The sequence below is a fragment of the Ambystoma mexicanum genome, chromosome 8, assembly GCF_040938575.1.
Source record: "Ambystoma mexicanum isolate Mex_15411 chromosome 8, UKY_AmexF1_1, whole genome shotgun sequence".
Taxonomy (NCBI): Eukaryota; Metazoa; Chordata; class Amphibia; order Caudata; family Ambystomatidae; genus Ambystoma; species Ambystoma mexicanum.
The window spans coordinates 1,146,225,007-1,146,246,021 of NC_090929.1; the positions used below are offsets into that span (position 1 = coordinate 1,146,225,007).

The 21,015-nt window shown below is 49.0% G+C and overlaps 1 protein-coding gene across 1 annotated transcript in view; it reads left to right on the top strand.

The window, feature by feature from the left end:
• Positions 1 to 516: 516 nt before the first annotated feature.
• RHOBTB1 (Rho related BTB domain containing 1) overlaps positions 517 to 21,015 on the top strand; it is a 760,683-nt gene continuing 740,184 nt past the window's right edge. The window contains exon 1 of the mRNA XM_069611207.1: positions 517 to 561. The gene's annotated coding sequence lies outside the window, so the exon portion shown is untranslated. The remainder of the gene's footprint in view (positions 562 to 21,015) is intronic.

Sequence of the window (21,015 nt, forward strand, 5' to 3'; positions counted from 1 at the left end):
ATTAGGGTCGTGTTTAACCCTACACGCAGGATTAGGGAGGTGTTGAATTTCTAGGGCAGGATTAGGGAGCCGTGGGGGCACCACGGATAGGTTTAGGGACGTATTGGGAACAGCAGGACAGCCAGGTTAGGGACGCTCCGCGGGGAAGCCTGCGGGAGTTGTGTAAATCCCTGGAGAGGATTCGGGAGGTGATGTGTACTCAAGAGCACGAGTAATTGTGTATTAATTCCGCAGGGTTCGAATTGTCGAGATGCTACGGCACAGGACAGGTTTCAGGGAGGCGCATAGCTCGAGGGGGCAGGATTGAGAAGAGGTTTGGCTCCACGGGCAGGTTTGGGAGGTGTTTGACTCCCCAGGGACGATTCGAAGAGGTGTTGATGGGGTCTGGGTGCTGCTCACCTTCAGGGGCAGGCTTGAGGCGAGTGTTGATTGCGTGGGTGCTTTTCGCAGGCGGGGGGCGTGGTTCGCACGGAGCTCTGTTAAGAGATTGTGGAGCGCACTTTAAAAAAAAAGTGACAAGCTGTCCCGCACAGACGCGCTCAGTCGCTCCCGCACGCCCAGGTAAATATTTAAGATTTGCTTTAAACATGGCGACCAGAAGCAGTGCCACAGGGCCACAGAGACCCAATAGCCAAGATTAGTTTAATACAAGGAAGAGAACGTAGTATAGTTCAGCAGAGCAGAGTGTTTCTGTTCATAAACATGCAGCGTATTTGAGCTCGTGTGTGAACCCATGCGATGTGTCCGACTTTCGAGCATCCCGCAGGCGCCTTACTCGAAAGAAACGTGTTTCTGGCGAAGAAGCGAGCGGAGCCTCCAATACACCTGCCGCGCAGCTCTGCAGTTGTTGGGCAGCACCTCTATTTCTGTGCCACAGAACAGACCCTTCTACGAGTTTAATTTCTTGGAAGCTGTAGCGTGCACATTGTGCCAGAGGGTGCTGGGTCCATGCCTCTTAGACCTAACCTGTTGGCACTGCAGTTAGTGGTGTATGCTGCTCCTGGGTAGACAAAGAGTGTTGGGCTGGCAGCATGAATATGGGGGAGATCTCCCGAGAGCCCCCCTTGACCTGGCCGGCGAAAAGCTGGGAATGAGCCCTCCCCACAAACCCATTCGCGTACAGGAGTAGGATCTCGTGCTGGATTCTTCCCACATTGAAATGTTAAGGGTGGAGACGTAGCATGAAATATATACACAGTGACGTGTTTACTTTATAGGCGTTCATGTAAGCGCTACATGCCACGCGTGGTTGCAAAGTGCGATGCAGGTATAGGGACAACATATTGGAAATAGATGTTAAATGTGTATATATATAATAATATTGCACGGGGGTGGGCGGCGTCCGGAGGCCGTGTACAAAATGAGAAACTCTCACGACTGTCTTTTTGGAATCTATGAATTTACATCCACCTGGGGATTCGGAACTGCTGTAGCTAGATTTTCATGCGGGACACTTGACCACTAAACCATATAACCTGACGAAATATAACAAACAAAGGTGAAATGTCACATTTCGAGACTACATGCTCCATGGAAAACATTGGTATTGATTCTTGGAGTTTAAAACATGTACACCTTTTAAACATTTTAAAATAGTGTTAGAAGAAAATATCCCCTCTTGGATTTGTGTGTGTGTGTGTGTGTGTGTTGATTTTATGAAATGAAAATGTCATTCCTCCTGTGCAATGGAATTTGCATATTTAACCTTGATGTGCTAATTTCTGGTGATGTCACATCCCATTGCGTATGTTAATGAGCCCCCCACTTTTTGTTCTGCACTCCCCTCCCCCCCTGTGTACTGGTCTACTGCAAAGGCTCGTAGCTTTGATGTACCGTTAATGCAAGGGGATGTTGTAATTATCCCCACTGCAATATTGCTCTGAGTACGAAAGGACATACGCAGAGCATACAGGGCAGTTTCTAGACAATATTGTGCCCAGGGCGACACACCAGCATACATCCCCTCCACTTTGCTCATCTTCTGCTACCCCGCACTGCACTCCCTCTCCAAAATAATGTAATTATTACAATTTAAATACTGTTTTATTGGCTTTAACATAAGGGTCCGTATACAGCAATATTTTAAAAGGCAATTCGTTCTATCTCATGTTTTTGTTCATTGTCTGAATAAAGGGCCCTCTCCCAGATGATGCTTCCGCAGAAGCATCTTTTGCTGCTGCGTAATCTATTTTCCAACAAAGTTGCTCTCAATTGGAAGTGTATCAAGAGCCAGTAGCTCTCTTCAGGTGGTGAACACAGCGCTCAGAGGCCGTTACAAATGCTCCGGCAGAAGAATGGAAGATGGGTGTGACATAACGAGAAAAAGATAGGCACTGGTGAAAAAGAAGGCAGTTCCCAGCTATATTGGGTAGACTAAGGTTGTAAAGAATGCCTTGACACTTCTTCAAAGCAGTTTAGGGGAAGACCAGAGAAGTAGGTAGGCTATGAGCTGAAGCCCCCCTCGCCGCCCTCCCATATCTCCTGCACTTCTCTTCACTGCACTTGCACGTCCGAATGTCACAAGGCCTAGTAGGACCACGATTGTATATGTTTTTTTTTTTTTTTTTTTTTAGTGTGATCTTGGTAGTGCACAGACAACCTTACACAACAATAAATATACTTTCATTAAGAGGATAGGAACATTACAGGATAGCCCAGTGGCAACGTGCTCGCCTTGGAAGCAAGACGACACCAGGTCCGCACTTAGAAACCTCTGGGTATTTAAGCGCGTTATAAATATGCAACTAAGACAACAACAAAAAAATCTGTAACGGCGCCTCGATGCCCTGTGTGAGTGCTTTAAAAATGCAAATCAATAAATAAATCACACAACCATACCAGATTATCAACAATATAAACATTGAGCACTATCTAAAACACACATACCATCATCAAAATCAAACCAGCGATATTTCAAATTTATCAAACTTGCTTCTTGTCATATTTTTAGCACAGCGACTGTGGCTAAAGTTTCTTCCCCGCTAGAAATTCTGTTAATTGCTCAGCATCTAAAACTGCAGAGTTATGTATAAAACTACTCAAATATTGGGATTGTAGTTATTTACTCCCCCTTGTTCCCTCCCCACTTTGCCTTGTGTTGCCTGGAAACACCATTTTGTTGTATAGGCGCCTAACAAATGATTAATAAATTAAATAAATAAAGCAGTTATGTTGCCACATGATCTGTGTATATAGACAAAGTATAACCACACTTGCCAATGTCAGTGCGTGAATATTTAATGGAAAACCTTGTATATGGGGAGAGTATCCAAGTACAGGATGGCATGATCGAGAAAATGGCATGAGTACCTATGCATGTAATGGCAAAGCTATCTAATGGGGTGAGTCCCTGGTCATACAATGTTGACTTCTGGCAAATGGTTGCCAGATTCGAATGGATATCTTGTGTGAAACGTGCTGGTTTTGGGAATAGGATAATGGCATGAGACAAGTATGAAATCCTGGTGGCATCAACTGTCATGCCTGCGCAATGGGCGCATCCATTTACACTCAATTTGGACTATATGTTTATCATTTATTTACAACAGACTCTTGGATCTATCTATATTTACTTTGGAAACTTTATTTCCCATTTGCGAGAGTTTGCTGCTTAATTATTATTTCCAACAAACTACGCATACCATAATGGACCTGGCTATAAGCATTGATTCCTGGCTGTGCCTATTGGTTATCAATGGAACTACACCCCCCAGAAGCCCTAGAGACTTGCCCTGCTTCCACCAGCCCAGGAACAGAAAGGGAGGTGGCCGATTGCCTGCAGGTGTGTTTAGCCAGGTGCAACCAATTAGCCTGCCTCTGTGCTGGGCTAGGCAGTCTAAAGGCTGCTGCCTGCAGTGGCTCAGCCTCTTGCATCTGAGAGTTCTTCCTCCACCTTTTGCATCTTTCTACGGATCTTGTATGCTGCTTACCTTCACTCCTGCTTGGACCCTGCCTTGTTGCTTGCTCCACCCTGCTGCCTCCAGCCATAGCCTTCCAGGCTCCCTGCCTCACAGCCCTGCTCCTCTGGGCTCTCCACACTGCAGCTGATCACGCTCTGCTGCCTTCCAGTCTCCGCCCTTGCCCTGCCGGGCTCTCCACATTGCAGCGGATCACGCTCTGCTGCCTTCCAGCCTTCGCCCTTGCTCTGCCGGGCTCTCCACATTGCAGCGGATCACGCTCTGCTGCCTTCCAACCTTCGCCCTTGTCCTACCGGGCTCTCCACATTGCAGCCGATCACGCTCTGTTGCCTTCCAGCCTCCGCCCTTGTCCTACCGGGCTTTCCACATTGCAGCCGATCACGCTCTGCTGCCTTCCAGCCTCCGCCCTTGTCCTACTGGGCTGTCCACATTGCAGGGGATCACGCTCTGCTGCCTTCCAGCCTCCGCCCTTGTCCTACCGGGCTCTCCACATTGCAGCCGATCACGCTCTGCTGCCTTCCAGCCTCCGCCCTTGCCCTGCCGGGCTCTCCACATTGCAGCGGATCACGCTCTGCTGCCTTCCAGCCTTCGCCCTTGCCCTGCCGGGCTCTCCACATTGCAGCGGATCACGCTCTGCTGCCTTCCAGCCTCCGCCCTTGCCCTGCCGGGCTCTCCACATTGCAGCCGATCACGCTCTGCTGCCTTCCAGCCTCCGCCCTTGCCCTGCGTACCCTCTACATTGCAGCTGATCACGCTCTGCTGCCTTCCAGCCTCCGCCCTTGCCCTGCGTACCCTCTACATTGCAGCTGATCACGCTCCGCTGCTTTCCTGCCTCAGCCCTTGTCCTCTGGGCTCCCTGCCCTGCAGCCTGCCTCACTCCGGCTGCCTTCAGCCCTTGTCCTCTGGGGCTCCCTGCTCTGCAGCCTACCTCTCTCTGGCTACCTACAGCCCTTGTCCTCTGGGCCTTCCTACTTTGCAGCTTATCCCGCTTCGCTGCCTACTACCTACCTTTTCCGCTGGGTTCTCGGCCTAGCAGCTCTCTACAGTCCTCTGCTACCTTCTACGTTCATCGGCCCTGTCCCTCAGGGTTCACTCCTTACTGCCCGGCCCTTACGGGATCCTTGCCGTGCAGTCTGCTTTACTCTGCTGCCCTAAGCCCTTTTTCTTCTGGGCGTTCTACCTTACAGTCCTACTCCTGTGGGCTTACTCATTGCTTTCCTGCTCCTCTGAGCTCTCAACCTTGTTCCTTACTGTCCTCTGCTATCCTATCCTGTTACACGACTTTCCTTTCATTTCCTTCTGCTAGTTTGCTATCACCTCCTTTACTGGATTTGTCTGTAGTGTCTTCTCTTGTACTGTTTGTAGACCCTTTTTGTACAGAGCTTGTCTGTTGGTTCCCATCAGTCAACCTCTGCCCCTTCCCTTGTCCTGTTTCTACATTACAGACACCCAGAGCTGCTGTTCCAAGTCATGAGCAAACAGCGTGGGCCTCTGTTATAGCAAACTGTGCAGAAGACTAGAGTATTTCCAAGGTTCGTGGAATACTCTTTTCCTATATCTGCATACACCCCAAGAGGGTATTCATTCTGTATCTTTTCCCTTGCTACTCTTGCTTACTCTTCGTTCTCTTTCCTTTCCGCTGTGTGTGTTCTTATCTGTCCACCTTATTTGGCACAACCACCCAAACCCTTTCTGGGTGTCCTGTGCCACTCTTAATAAAGTGCCATCCCTGACAGAATGCAAGAGCAAAAAATTTCTTGTTCCATAGGCCGGAAAGGCACACACAGAACAAAGATGCTTTCCTTTCGGGTAAAGAAACCTTTGCATAAACCTATGGTTTCCCTAAAGACAGCAAACAAGAACCTTAGTCTAAAGGACAGTCTCGCCTCAGTAAACAAAGATTTACAAACACAGTACTATACTCACTGGCTAGCTGACCCTTCTTCCATGTACAATTATTATGACATCTGCGACTATGACCCCGCAGTCCTTATCTGTTGCAGAGCTACAGCAAGATAATGAATTCTTACAGATCTTGTTAAACCAAACAGTGAAAAACACTCCTGCGTCTTCTGACAAGCCTTCTAACACCGCAAGAGCCAAGGATATAGCACTCATTGTGGGAGACTCTAAACCAGAATACGCTGTTGCCAGAGTGATATGCGCAAGATCAGCTTGGCAAGCTCCCCAGAATGCTGGAAACCCTTATTTGACAGGACAAGGCAGTCATTATCCTGAGGTTTGTGCATCTGGTCCTGGGTACAAAAGACCTATACTAACCATCGGTTGTCTTAATGCTTCCACAGTATCTACTAACCACAATAACCCTAAGGTCAGTCTTCCCATTGCTACAACCAGCTTCTGAAGCTTTAGATCAAACTAATGATACTTACCTGCTACACAAACAACTCATACGCCTTAAAAGAAAGACCGAAGACCTCTATGATGACTTTGTTTATTTGCATTTTATAAGAATCTTATGAAGGGACACAAGTCACCAGACCATCTGACACTATGTCCAACACCTGACATCTTATCTTTAGAGATCGACATGATAAGGCCTGGAATTGCCATACAGAAAGGTATACAGACTTATACCAAGCAGATGGAAGACCTAAATATAGCATATGTATCCCTTCTAAAGACTGACACAGCTCTTTCACCTTCCAGCCACAGAAACTCAGGTTGTTGTACTGACAGAAAAGAATTAACTCCTCCGGTGGGTCAAATCACGCACACAGCCATTACACCACAAAACAAGGGTGGTCTTCTGATTGGAAATCCCTCTGAGTCAAAGGATGGTTCCGCCCTCACCCTTGCCTATTGTCCAGTACTCACACTTACAACCTCTTCTGAAATGACAATGGCAGCCGAAGAGACTGGCGCAGTTCACACTGAGCATGCTGAAGTGGCAAGCGGGGCTTGCCAAAGTGTGGCTGTGCTATCAGACAACACTCTTGAACAATCAACATCTTCAGTTTCTTCGATACCCCCTGAATCGCCAGTGGTTGTGGTACCCGATCTACCAGTAGTTGCAACACCTGAACTGTCTGTAGCTGCTACAGCACCCGAACTTCCAACAGCAATTCATGATCTTCCTGCTGCTGTGGTTCCTAAACTCCCTGCCACATTTGAGACTCCTCAAGTCTCTGCTGCAAATCTTGAGGTTGCTAAAGCCACGGCTAATTCTGATGCTCCCGATGCCCAGATTTGTACTTCCTTTGCAGCTGTGCTCGCTGCAGCAGAATCCTCTGCTACACAACCTGATCCCTCAGCACCTTCTCTTCCTGATCCTACATCCGCCATGCTAACTGTTGCAGGGTCAGCGAAGGGTTTTCCTGTTAAGACTACTGCTCCAGTTGTTTCTGCTGGTGTATCTATAGCACTAAGACTGCCAGACTCTACTCTACCAGTCTCAGGTGCGTTCCAGCCCGCTGGCTCTCTCATGACACCCACACACCCAGTTGCTACCGCCTTGATACTCTCTACAGCCATTCAAGACTCTCACCTTGCAACCCGTTTCTGGTGCTTCATGTTTTGCCTTTTTGGAGTAAGACTCTTGTACGGTGTGACAGACATTCTTCCTATAGGTTGGTCTTCAGGGAACCTGGAGAGGGGCCTGGAGAGGGGCATACTGTCATGCCTGCGCCATGGGCGCATCCATTTACACTCAATTTGGACAATATGTTTATCATTTATTTACAACAGACTCTTGGATCTATCTATATTTACTTTGGAAACTTTATTTCCCATTTGCGAGACTTTGCTGCTTAATTATTATTTCCAACAAACTACGCATACCATAATGCACCTGGCTACAAGCATTGATTCCTGGCTGTTCCTATTGGTTATCAATGGAACTACACCCCCCAGAAGCCCTAGAGACTTGCCCTGCTGCCACCAGCCCAGGAACAGAAAGGGAGGTGGCCGATTGCCTGCAGGTGTGTTTAGCCAGGTGCAACCAATTAGCCTGCCTCTGTGCTGGGCTAGGCAGTATAAAGGCTGCTGCCTGCAGTGGCTCAGCCTCTTGCATCTGAGAGTTCTTCCTCCACCTTTTGCATCTTTCTACGGATCTTGTATGCTGCTTACCTTCACTCCAGCTTGGACCCTGCCTTGTTGCTTGCTCCACCCTGCTGCCTCCAGCCATAGCCTTCCAGGCTCCCTGCCTCACAGCCCTGCTCCTCTGGGCTCTCCACACTGCAGCTGATCACGCTCTGCTGCCTTCCAGTCTCCGCCCTTGCCCTGCCGGGCTCTCCACATTGCAGCGGATCACGCTCTGCTGCCTTCCAGCCTTCGCCCTTGCCCTGCCGGGCTCTCCACATTGCAGCGGATCACGCTCTGCTGCCTTCCAGCCTTCGCCCTTGCCCTGCCGGGCTCTCCACATTGCAGCGGATCACGCTCTGCTGCCTTCCAGCCTTCGCCCTTGTCCTACCGGGCTCTCCACATTGCATCCGATCACGCTCTGCTGCCTTCCAGCCTCCGCCCTTGTCCTACCGGGCTTTCCACATTGCAGCCGATCACGCTCTGCTGCCTTCCAGCCTCCGCCCTTGTCCTACCGGGCTCTCCACATTGCAGGGGATCACGCTCTGCTGCCTTCCAGCCTTCGCCCTTGTCCTACCGGGCTCTCCACATTGCATCTGATCACGCTCTGCTGCCTTCCAGCCTCCGCCCTTGTCCTACCGGGCTCTCCACATTGCAGCCGATCACGCTCTGCTGCCTTCCAGCCTCCGCCCTTGCCCTGCCGGGCTCTCCACATTGCAGCCGATCACGCTCTGCTGCCTTCCAGCCTCCGCCCTTGCCCTGCCGGGCTCTCCACATTGCAGCGGATCACGCTCTGCTGCCTTCCAGCCTTCGCCCTTGCCCTGCCGGGCTCTCCACATTGCAGCCGATCACGCTCTGCTGCCTTCCAGCCTCCGCCCTTGCCCTGCCGGGCTCTCCACATTGCAGCCGATCACGCTCTGCTGCCTTCCAGCCTCCGCCCTTGCCCTGCGTACCCTCTACATTGCAGCTGATCACGCTCCGCTGCTTTCCTGCCTCAGCCCTTGTCCTCTGGGCTCCCTGCCCTGCAGCCTGCCTCACTCCGGCTGCCTTCAGCCCTTGTCCTCTGGGGCTCCCTGCTCTGCAGCCTACCTCTCTCTGGCTACCTACAGCCCTTGTCCTCTGGGCCTTCCTACTTTGCAGCTTATCCCGCTTCGCTGCCTACTACCTACCTTTTCCGCTGGGTTCTCGGCCTAGCAGCTCTCTACAGTCCTCTGCTACCTTCTACGTTCATCGGCCCTGTCCCTCAGGGTTCACTCCTTACTGCCCGGCCCTTACGGGATCCTTGCCGTGCAGTCTGCTTTACTCTGCTGCCCTAAGCCCTTTTTCTTCTGGGCGTTCTACCTTACAGTCCTACTCCTGTGGGCTTACTCATTGCTTTCCTGCTCCTCTGAGCTCTCAACCTTGTTCCTTACTGTCCTCTGCTATCCTATCCTGTTACACGACTTTCCTTTCATTTCCTCCTGCTAGTTTGCTATCACCTCCTTTACTGGATTTGTCTGTAGTGTCTTCTCTTGTACTGTTTGTAGACCCTTTTGTACAGAGCTTGTCTGTTGGTTCCCATCAGTCAACCTCTGCCCCTTCCCTTGTCCTGTTTCTACATTACAGACACCCAGAGCTGCTGTTCCAAGTCATGAGCAAACAGCGTGGGCCTCTGTTATAGCAAACTGTGCAGAAGACTAGAGTATTTCCAAGGTTCGTAGAATACTCTTTTCCTATATCTGCATACACCCCAAGAGGGTATTCATTCTGTATCTTTTCCCTTGCTACTCTTGCTTACTCTTCGTTCTCTTTCCTTTCCGCTGTGTGTGTTCTTATCTGTCCACCTTATTTGGCACAACCACCCAAACCCTTTCTGGGTGTCCTGTGCCACTCTTAACAGAGTGCCATTCCTGACATCAACAAGGCCCTCCTTTATTCTGAGGGCGATGAATCGAGTACCATCAGTGGAGAATTAAAAACACACATTAATACAGAGCTTAGAATTGGTCCACCTGCATGAAGCTCTACACAAATCACCATATAATACATAATGCAAGTGCAATGGCAACATTTTGAGATGCCTAGTAAATTGCACAAATTGCTCTTGCCTGATGGCAAAAGCTGGCCATTTGTGTGAATACCTGGCAATGGTGCAGGTTCCTTACTGTATGATAGCTCAGCGGCAACGTGCTCGCCTTGGAAGCAAGACACCATGAAGCAACACAGGTTCGATCCCCGGGTCTGCACTTAGAAACCTCTGGGTGTTAAAGCGCATTATAAATACGCAACTAAGACAAAAAAAAAACAATTATGCATCTAAAAAACAAACAATTCCTGTAACAGCACCCCAATGCCCGCGGGCTGTGTGCGCGCTTTAAAAATGCTAAATAAATAAATAAAATAAATAGCGGTATCTCTGGTATGTTTTTTATTAACATATCCTGGCAAAACGTATGAAATGATGGTAACTTGAACATGGATTTGTAACGCTAGGCACATTGTGAATGTACATGGGCATTAGATCGCAATACATGCAGTAAAGAAAACCTTTTCACTAGAAACATGTCCGAACTGTTGACTTTGCCATTCATTATTGCTACAGTAATTGTTTTCTACCTTTGCACAAAAAATGTTTTCACAGTAAATAAAACACACTTAAACACACACACACACACCAGCACCAAGTGCGACTCCCTCTGCCTTCAAACTTTAATTTGTCCAATTCCTGGCCCCTTTGCAAAAACCCTCTGAGTGAATGTCCAGTGTCTGAACATTATTTTTTTGCAACCCCCTATAATGTTTTATATTGTAGTAAGATTCCACGGTTAAACTTTCCAATCTGAAAGGTATAACAGCAATTTTGGGCTTACTGCACAAAACACCCAAACTCGCTTGTAGTGGAAAAGGTTGCTTTAATCTGACAGGCCAAAGCTCACAAATCAACGCTAACCTGCCTCACTGGCCTTACAGACTAACATATCTGTTTTTAACAACTTGCCAAACAAATGAATAATTAAACATTTCAATTCCCCCAACAATTAAATAAATAAGACAGTTTAAATTCCTCCCTACCTATTCCTTGCTCCCTACTGTCTCCTTATCAACTTCTCCAGCCTTCCTTCCCGCTTTCTCCATCTTCTCCCCGGGACCATGCCCCTCCATCTTCAATACCTGTTCCCCTCTTTGCACCCCCGGGGTGGCCCGATTGCGCAAACAGCACCACCCCCATACTTTCCCGTGCTCTTCCCCCCCCCCCATCGTGCTGCCATGCCCCCGGCATCAGAAACACCCTCCCCATAGGTGTTCTTTCTGCCCCACCCCTACCATTCTACCTTCTAACCCCAACTCCTTATCATTTCCTGCACTTGCACCTGCATATCCAAAAGGTAGTAACTGTTACCATAAACCGACAGATGAACGCCATCCTCTGGGAAAACCAAAAAATCCTCATAAACTATCTCTGTGTGCGCCAGAACCTGCACCGCCGCCAGACTACAAAATGTTGTCATCTCCCTATTAATTTTCTTCCTAGTCTGCTCTGCTGCCCCCTCACTTACCGCTCCCCTCCATACTCTCCTTGGCAGCAGCTTAGACCATGACCATACCAAACTCACCTTTGGCCATATCTCCCTGATCCATGCCAAATCCCTCTTCTTTTTCCTCAACAAAGCCACACCGGTGTCTCGGACCAGATCGTTCTCCCTGCATGTATTATCAGCCATTCTGGGACCCCATAACGCTCCTTCAGCCCCGCCAACATGGGCAGCGGCTGATCCCATTGAAGCCTCCCTAACCCCGACCATTTCACAAGCGCTACATTGTAACTGCACCCCAATTGAGTACCAAAAATCCTTTTCTCTGCCTCCTTCCCCGCCCATTTCACACAATTGAATGACAAACAATCCAAATCTGCGGCATCTCCCCCGTCCTCCAAACCGCATCTGCAAAAGAAATTACATTGTCACTTTCCACTCTCCAACCTCCCGGAACCCCCCCAACCCTCCCCTTTTCCCCCATTATTCCCCTCTGACAGCCCCTTTTCCCAGGTCCCTAATATACCCATTGTATTTCCCTGACCTCCACCGACCCAAGCTTTTAACCTTATCCTCCGATAACCCCAACCGACTGCCTTCAGATGCCGCCCCCATCCTGAATTAATGAGTTCCAAACTCTTCTGCGTTTTCCCCCACAGCCACCCCAGTCTTCTTCAACACTCCCAACATTTGATCCGCCGATACTACTGTCCCATCCTCATGCATGAAAACCAACCCCAATCTACCCCCACATAACTACTTCCAAGTCAAACCTGACCTAACCGGGCACAGCTCCTTGCTACCCCACACCAGCAACACCCAACATCCCCTCCCTTTTTGATCTGTCTTTGACCTCCTAATCTTAATATCCACCACCTCTTCCAAGAAATATATTTCCTCCCACTACAGACCACCTTCCCCTCCTTTCCCCCCACCAGCTCAGACACCCTGAATGCCCCAAAAACAACCACATAAAACATGCCGAAAACATGATCCCCCCACCCTCCTAAACTGATCAGCAAACCCTGTCCAAAGCCTGCCATAATCTGGCCAACAAAGCCGCCGAGATTGGCCTCCTGCTGTCCATCTCCCTCCTATTCTCTCTTGCCCAGCCCTCTAACATCCTGCTTACCATTTCCCCGCTGCGGGCTGAAAGTCCCAAAACCACTTCCCATAAAAAGCGATGCCCGCCAGCTTCCCCGCTATTGTTGCTTTCGACCATCCTTTGTCCATACACCCTAATAGGAAATTGATCACATCATCCCTACCCTTCCAGCTATGCGCACCCCCACTTATGATTTCCGCTCATGCCCTCCTGTATGCCACCCTAGACGCCGAGGACAGCGAACCCTCCACTAAAGACAGTGCTCTCAGCTCTCAACTTCCTATCTTCCACAGCTCTTCCAGGATCCGCTGTCCCCTCTGCTCCGCTCCTGGTGCCAGTCCACGGAATCTCTGCCATTGAAAACGAGATAATGCATCAGCGATGCCATTATCCTTCCGCGGCATGTGTGTTGCCTTAAACACTGCATTCAATTCCATACAGCGCAACACAGACTCCCTCATTAACCTCATCACCCTCTGGTCCCTTGCCGACTGCCTGTTCCCTACATGAACCACACATTTATTGTCAATATTGAAGTTCATTTTCCTGTTCTTCAATTCCTTTCCCCACAATTCCATTGCAACCACTAAAGGAAAAAATTCCAGAAATGCTACACTTCTCCCTTCTTTCAGCCATCACAATGGCCACTTTTCGGCACACCATCTGCCTCCCCAAAAAAACTCCAAATCCCCCCACACCTGCCACATCTGAAAATATCTGCACTTCCCATGACACAAGATCCCCCTGGAGCCACATGGACACCCCGTTAAAACTCTCCACAAAACGCAGCCAAATCCTACAGTCTTCCCGAACCGCCCGACACCCTTAACCAATGATGTGGGCACTTTGCTCCCGCCATCGACCATGTCGTGTTCCTACGAAAAGTATGCCCTAGGGCCACTACCCTGCATGCAAAATTCAAATGCCCTACTAGCCTCTGCATCTCCACTAATGTGATTTTATGGGCACCTACCACCTTTTCCAGCAAACCTGCCAGCCTGCTCACCTTGTCGTGTGGCAAGCCTGAGGTCATGGCCACCAAGTCCAATTCGATCCCTAAAAAGGTCAACACCATTGCCGGACCCTCCATTTTGTCCTCTGCCAATGGCACCCCCAACTCCCGCATCAGAGGCTGAAACATCAACTACCATCTCCCGTCACTCCCTTTCTTTGGCCGCCCCACTAATGAACAGAAAATCATCCAAGTAATGTAATACTCCTTCCGAACCCGAGCTATATAAAAAATAAAACACCGCAAAAACGAACTGAAACGCTTGAAAAAGGTGAAAGAAATTGCGCAACCCATAGGCAAGGCCTTGTCTATGTAAATGCGGTCCTCCAAATTGCATTCCCAGCAGCCAAAAATCCTCCGGTGCACCGGCAGCAACCTGAAAGCCGCCTTAATGTCGCACTTGGCCATGAAGGCCCCGCACCCAGCCTTCCTCACCAATCCCACTGCTTGATCCACACTCGCATACGAGACCCCACACTCCTTCGGGGCAATAAAATGGTTTAATGACATGCCCCCTGGCCACGATAAATGGTGTATTAACCTAAATTCTCCCGGCACCTTCTTGGGCAAGACCCCGAATGGAGACACTACCAAATCCCCCGGCAGATCCGTAAATGGCCCTACCACTCTCCCCGCTGCCATCTTCTTGTGCAGCTTTTCCCTTACCACTTCAACATTTTCCCTGGCCGACTTTAGATTTGCCGCCCAAATCCATACCCTTGGACCCTGATAACCCAACCTGAAACCGTCACGAAAACCCTCTCCCAAAATCTTCTCCCCCTACCTGTCCGGGTAGACATTGAGCCATTTCTCCAGAACCTCCACCTTAACTGGAGTAAAAGCCTTTCCCCCCCAACCCCTCGACCTGCTCCTTGCCCTCTCCCCCTAGCTCCCTGCTGGAAACACTGCGTGATCGGGTGCTGCCCTGCAAAACTGCTCCACTTGTGTCTGAACCTACATACTGTCCTTGTGCAGCCTTCCTTGTTGAAGGCCCAACATGCTGATGAGGGCTGACCTCTGCCTCCTCCCCCCGCCCCATCTGGGGCGGGGCGACCAAAAAAAGGGCCGGTAAGGCATGGACAAACTACTCGCTGTGTGTAATGTATGAGCTGGCCTCGTAGGTGCCATCCACTGCAGCCACATATCCATGTCGATCTCATCCCACACCGCCTGGCTGTCCTCTGCTATCCTCGCCCTAAAATCATAACGTACCCACGCGAAACCCCCAAAACCTGTAAATGCCTTCCGTATAACATCCATATATTTCAACAGTGCTACGCACCTCTCTGGGAATTCTTCACAGTAAACACTTGCGTAAATAATGAAAGCTGGGGTCCAATACCCAATCGTCACTGGCACCTTTGGACGCGAGGCCAACTCCTTCTCCTCCTCCTTAGCCCTTACTACTTCCCTATGCAGGAGCTTAAAAACGTCCACAAATTCTTCTGCCCATATCTTGTCCTTTGTTGCCCCCATCAAATGTGTGCCCAATGGCTTCGTAATGCCCATGTATGGCAACCTTTTTATCCTTCTTGGTACCTTCCGCCGCCCTCTCCTCCGGGGCCTGCACTGCCTTGGGTGCCACAGGTTTGTCCACTGTGTCTGTTTGCACCTCCACCGAGGATACCCTCCTCTACATCTCCCCGGTCCACGCAGCCCATGAACCCTTTTCGCCCCCCACCTCGTGTCACCCCTGCGCCAAGCCGCTGACCATTCCCCCTCCCGCTCACCTCTTTCTGCCCAACCATCGGCCAGCCGCAGCCTAGCGTCCACTCTAACGCTCCTCATCTCCTTCCTCACTGGGCTCCTGCTGCGGGGACAAAACATGTCAACAGTCTCGGCAGCAAGAGCCCCATCCGCTGCAGCTCTCTGCTGTGGCCTCCCCCACCGCCCTCCTTTTTCCCCGCAAACTCCCCCACAAACCCCTCAAGCTGGGCCTTGGATGCCCTACTAATAATCTCCAAAGCTTCCCTCAGTGCCTTGGCATCCACCAGCCCCTTCTTCTTCGACCCCTGCCCCACCATGGCACACCAGTAAGACTCTAACTGGGTGCCAAGAAATGCCCCTTGCTGCTCTGCCCCTAAATAAACTAGCCCCCTTAGCCAAAAACCTACCGGAGGGAGCTGCCTGCCGAGAGGGGGTTAGCAGTCTTAAAAGAGACCACAATTAATTCCTCCCTGAAACCACCTCTTAGAAACCTTTGATTTATCTGGCTATACCCATTTATAGGCCAATTATTAATATAAACCCCTTTTTAAAATGTTTATTCTTTTATCAACCTGCACTGAAATGGGCTAGCCCCCGCGCTCCACACCTGGTAAAGCTGGGAACCCCCCAACAGAAAATTGACCTCCCAACTGCTTTGCTGCCCTTGCTACCAACACTGTGGAAGTGACAGCTCCATACCGCCACCTAGTGGTAGATAATGGAACCGCACTGATGTGCCCGTTCAATGAAAGGCTGTCGCGCCTTTGCCACCATAATAATCAGATATTAGTGCATCCCTTTTAAGGGCTCAGCCTGCCACCTCTGGCCCCACCCCGATACCGCGCCACAACGCACTAGGCGCCGGCAGCCTGGCTCACGTGCTGAAAAAGGGGTGACCCGCTTTGCTCTGCCCGGGGCGAAATCCTCCTTAATGCGCCCTACACCCACACTTCCCCTTCAGGAGAACTGCGGGGACTAGCAGCCAGACCACTGCAGACGCCACTCCACGGCGCTGCTGATACCGGGTTGGAGTACCCTACACCCCTGCTACCCCTCGGATAACCCACTATGCCCAACAGTGCCAGCCGACGCAGAACCGCTCGAAAAACGGTACAGTTGGGGGTACCTTATCTATGGCACCCCGACTATGTTTCTTCTCTTAACCTTAACACAATTGTAAAACATAACTATGCCTACCCGCCCACCAATAACTACCTCTATACACCAAAACCTGCCTCACCTCGGCCAACCGTCAAGCTAATCAACCCCACGCAGGGAAGGCTCGGGAGCAAGCGACCTGGACAAACGCTTGTCCTCAACTGTCGCCTACTCTCGAACCTTCCCTGCCCCCTTAAATACCCCCAGCAGCTCACTGGCCTGTGCAGCGCCCAAAACAACCCCAGGGGGAAACGCTTTGCGTTCCCCTCGGTACCCCCCCATCTCCTTACGTGATAATACACCATTATATCCATGAGGCATGCATATCCCATGTTCCTTCTTCCTCGTCAAAGTCCTTACTCGACATGGTAAGCCTTGACCTGTGAACCAGGTGCCTCACGAGCCCCCCTTTTTAAGCATAACTCCTTTCCCAGCTGGCTATAAACGCACCTCTGGTCATCGAGCCTTCCTGTTTAATCTGTCCCTGCTGGAGGCACGTTGACGTGGTGCCGCTTCTCGCCAGCACGCCATAGGCAAGTAGTGTTGTCTGTTTGGGTTGTATGTATCCCTGGAAGGATTCCGTCATTGGCTTGATACATCCTCATTGAGTAAGGACTGTGATAAGAAAGATAGGTGAGGACGTCATGGCCTAATTACTTACAGGTAAAAGCCGTTATGTTCTTGTTGCGTACAAACCGTCTTCCACTATGATCGCTAATTGGCCCAGCTTTAAATCTCGCAGCTGATAAAAGAAGCTGGCCCATCTGCAGGAAAGCCGCCATTGCTGAGGCCGCTAAGCATGCATTGACAGAATGCTCTATGTGAGGACCGGTTTGCATGCATCACTTGGGAGAATGTGTACATGATTTGGAAACGATCCTACTAGAACTTTCTGGAATCTTTGTATGAACTCAGTGTAACAATATTCACCCAGCACTTTATAGGGTGTGGTTTATTGTGAGCCATGATTTGACTAAAGTATATTTAAAAAAAGTGATATATGACTTTAGCTTTAAAAAAATGTGTGTAATGAATTTTAGTTTATGTAAATATTTTAAGATTTGACTATATGTAATTGATATGTATTTTTATGTGTAAAGTTTATAACTGTAACACAGTAGAGTAAAATAAAAATAAATGTGTATTCATTACTCCAAGGGCCAGTCTAACTCTGCACAGTCCTCGACACCGTTCCCTTCAGAGACAGTGTGGCTTGAAACCACTTGCTAATCAAATAGCTCCGTTTTGATTTGCTTTCTTGAATACATATCATTTTTTTTGCTCCTTCTTTCGGATCATTTGATGTTCCAGATATCCATCATGACGGAAATTACTCAATAACACCAAAGAGTCAACATACAGTCAGTAAGGGAGGTATTGGTATGTACCCTGACCTGGTCTATCCCCAAGGACCCCAGCTTAACTTGCATTTAGCACATGCACATTCTAGGCCTTCAGTAGAGCAGCCCCTTTTTGGCTTATCAAATGGGATTTGCAATCTTTGATGGCTACGCATAGTATATGGCAGACTTAATTTGATATTTTCTAAAGCTCTAATCTGCATATCCTAATTTGGGAAATTGAGTACAACATCACTCGATAACTTGCCCACATCTTTCCCAATTGTGTTCCTATTGTACAGAGCCAGGAAACATAGCTATCGATCACCCAAAGTTTGAAGTGTATTTCTCAACCAACTTCACTATACACCAGAGGGGTCTGCAACCTTTGGTGCTCCAGATGTTTTGGACTGCAACCCCCATCAGCCCTCTCAAGCATAGCTAATGGGAATGCATCATGGAAGCTGTAGTCTAAAACATCTGGAGAGCCACATGTTACAGACCCCACAGCACACTGAGGCTGCCAACAGCACATCGCAGCTCTCTTGCTCTTTTCCCGCTCAGCCTTACTAACCCATCCTACCCTCCTTCCTTTCAGATCCGCCAGAGCGCCAGGTGACCACTCCGGCGGTGGTAGTGCGCAGTATAAATATCCTTTAACATTAACATAGACCCTTCTCTCAAAGACATTGCTTCTTTTCTCAAATGCATCAATAGTAACTTTTTGGATTTCAAAATATGTGCCTATTGCTTCGTAAACTTCTGCCCAAACTGGTCTCTCTGCTGCTCTTGAAACATTCAAAGCAAAACCTTCAAACTCGAACATATCTACCTACCCTTACCATCTCCTACGTTATAGTGTAATAGAACAACCTATTGGAACTCTTTCTGCATTGAACGTGCACTGCACTGCCACATTCCAAGAGATTGAAGCGAGTTTAGAGCCATACAACCAGTTTCAGTTGTAACGCCACTAGCAACCAAGAAAACACGTTTTTAATTGGTTTTGTATAACGTGTTCATGCCGGACTCCAGTCTCTAAGCGCGGGACTGATAATCAAAAGCATGCTGCTTGGAGTTGCCCCTGTGCTATCCTCTGATCACTCTGTGTCGGTGACTTCCATTTCTACCCCAAACCGGCCAGCACAATCTTTTTACTCTAACGCGATACCACCAAACTGAGAGGGAAAGTGCACTTTTCACAGCCTGACTCATAGAAGCTAACACATCATCATCTATAAGCAAGGGCCGGCAATGTGTGGCTCTCCAGATGTTATGGACTGCAACTCCCATGATCCCTGACCATTGGCTTTACTGGCTAGGGGTGATGTTAGTTGTAGTCCAAAATATATGGAGAGCCAAGGATTGCAGTTCTTGTAATATTGTAACCAATTCAATATCCAGGTATTTTATAATCCTGATTTGTATTATCGCAAATTAGGGGTTTCAGACTCCTTGAGTAATTCGGGTGTTTCAGCTTTTGATGAAGTGGAAAGGATGAAAAAAGGGTTCTAATTCACAAATTCCTCCCACAACATTCTTATTATGCTTCTCTTCTTTTGGATCTCATTGGCTGGAATATTAGCACTTAAATTGTCAAGGAATTCCATAGATTTTAGATGCTTATCGTAATAACTTTGCTCCAGCCATGCCCTAGGCACCTACTAGCCACCTATTGTGTGCCCAGTGGGCATGATTATATCTTTGTCCATACCCAGTGGATACTATGCCTGGGTCATTACCTCCAGCCATGCTCCCGGCACCTCCTAGACGCCCCATGTGGCCATTTAGCATGGCCTATAGCTATGCCCAGAGGGCACCTTGCCCGGTGCATCACACCAGCCCAATGCAGGACCGGAAGTCACCTGAAGTGGCCAATAGGCATGGCATGCAGCATGGCCACTAAGCCCTAGGCATGGCCATAGGTTATGGCTTGAGGCTGCTACAAGCCACCTGCTTTGGTCACTGGCATTGGCCCAGTGGCCTTGTCAGGTCGATAGACCACCAGTAGCCCCATGGACTCAGTTTCTGGAATGTAGCCAGCTCTAACGCTCCAAGCCAAATCTCAGACCCAGCTTGAGCCTGTGGAACCCGCTCAAACCTGCAGGTCAGCCTTGATACCCAGACGCCAGTTCCCCGCACATTGTAGCAAAAATGGCAGTTTTTGGGGCACATCAGACTTGTTTTTTTCCACCCTCTGACTACCGTGTCTAGAGTTGACGTTACCACAGGGGGCTGTAATATGCCTCTTTTCGAAGTACTTGAAGTGCAGGGTCTGAAAAAAATCTGCATGCAGACAGGGCCGTGCAGATCAGATCAGATCAGCTGTCTTTTGACTAGCAAGTCTGGTTGCCCCTTATTAAAATATGCAGACCCTGCACACATCCATGAATGTGAAACGGCCACTCAAGGCACACAATGGCAAAATAAGTCCAGAGAGCTTGAAATATGACTAACTTGATTTTGGCCACTTTTTAAATATTTCACTTTTTGGACTGATTTTCACCAAATCATAAAAAGCATTCCTTGGGGCTAGATGCCCTATCTTGCAAATGTTTTGTGCGTATATCGATCAATCAGTATTTTTTTTTCTGTGGGTTCGACAAAAAAGTAATTTAGGGCTCCCGTGTCAGCTTTCCCTTCTGGAAGGGTCCGAACGTACTCAACAATCCTGAGGGACCTAGAGGTAGGTCTACAACATATGATAGGTTATACTCAAACAATCCGGAGGGGCCTACAGATAGGTCTATATTATATGATAGGTTATTTATAAAGCGCTTAATACCCAGAGGTTTTTAAGCGCGGATGGAACCTGTGGTGCTCCATGTCGTCTTGTTTCCAAAGCGAGCACGTTGCCGATGAGCTATGCTCCCGAGACTATGTTCTCTGTAAAGTTTCATGCAGTTTCGTCAAATGGCGCACAATATTAGCAGCATCTGAAAAAGTGCACTCCCTGTGTCAGTCCAGCATAGCGTAACCTCAGCCACCATATTGGCGATAGTGACTCTGCATTGGAGTATAGGAGGACCGCTTTTTGAGATGCTAACTTTGGCATTGTTCAACAAAACCGCACAAAACGTTCCCAAATATATATAATCAAACCTGCATTTTCTTTGCAATGTTTCTTCCGGCAGACCAAAGTTATATGGGGGGGTGGCTCCTGAAAAGTTCATTTTTCCCTCCAGCTAGCAATCAGAATTTTTACTGTCATCTACAGCCATGG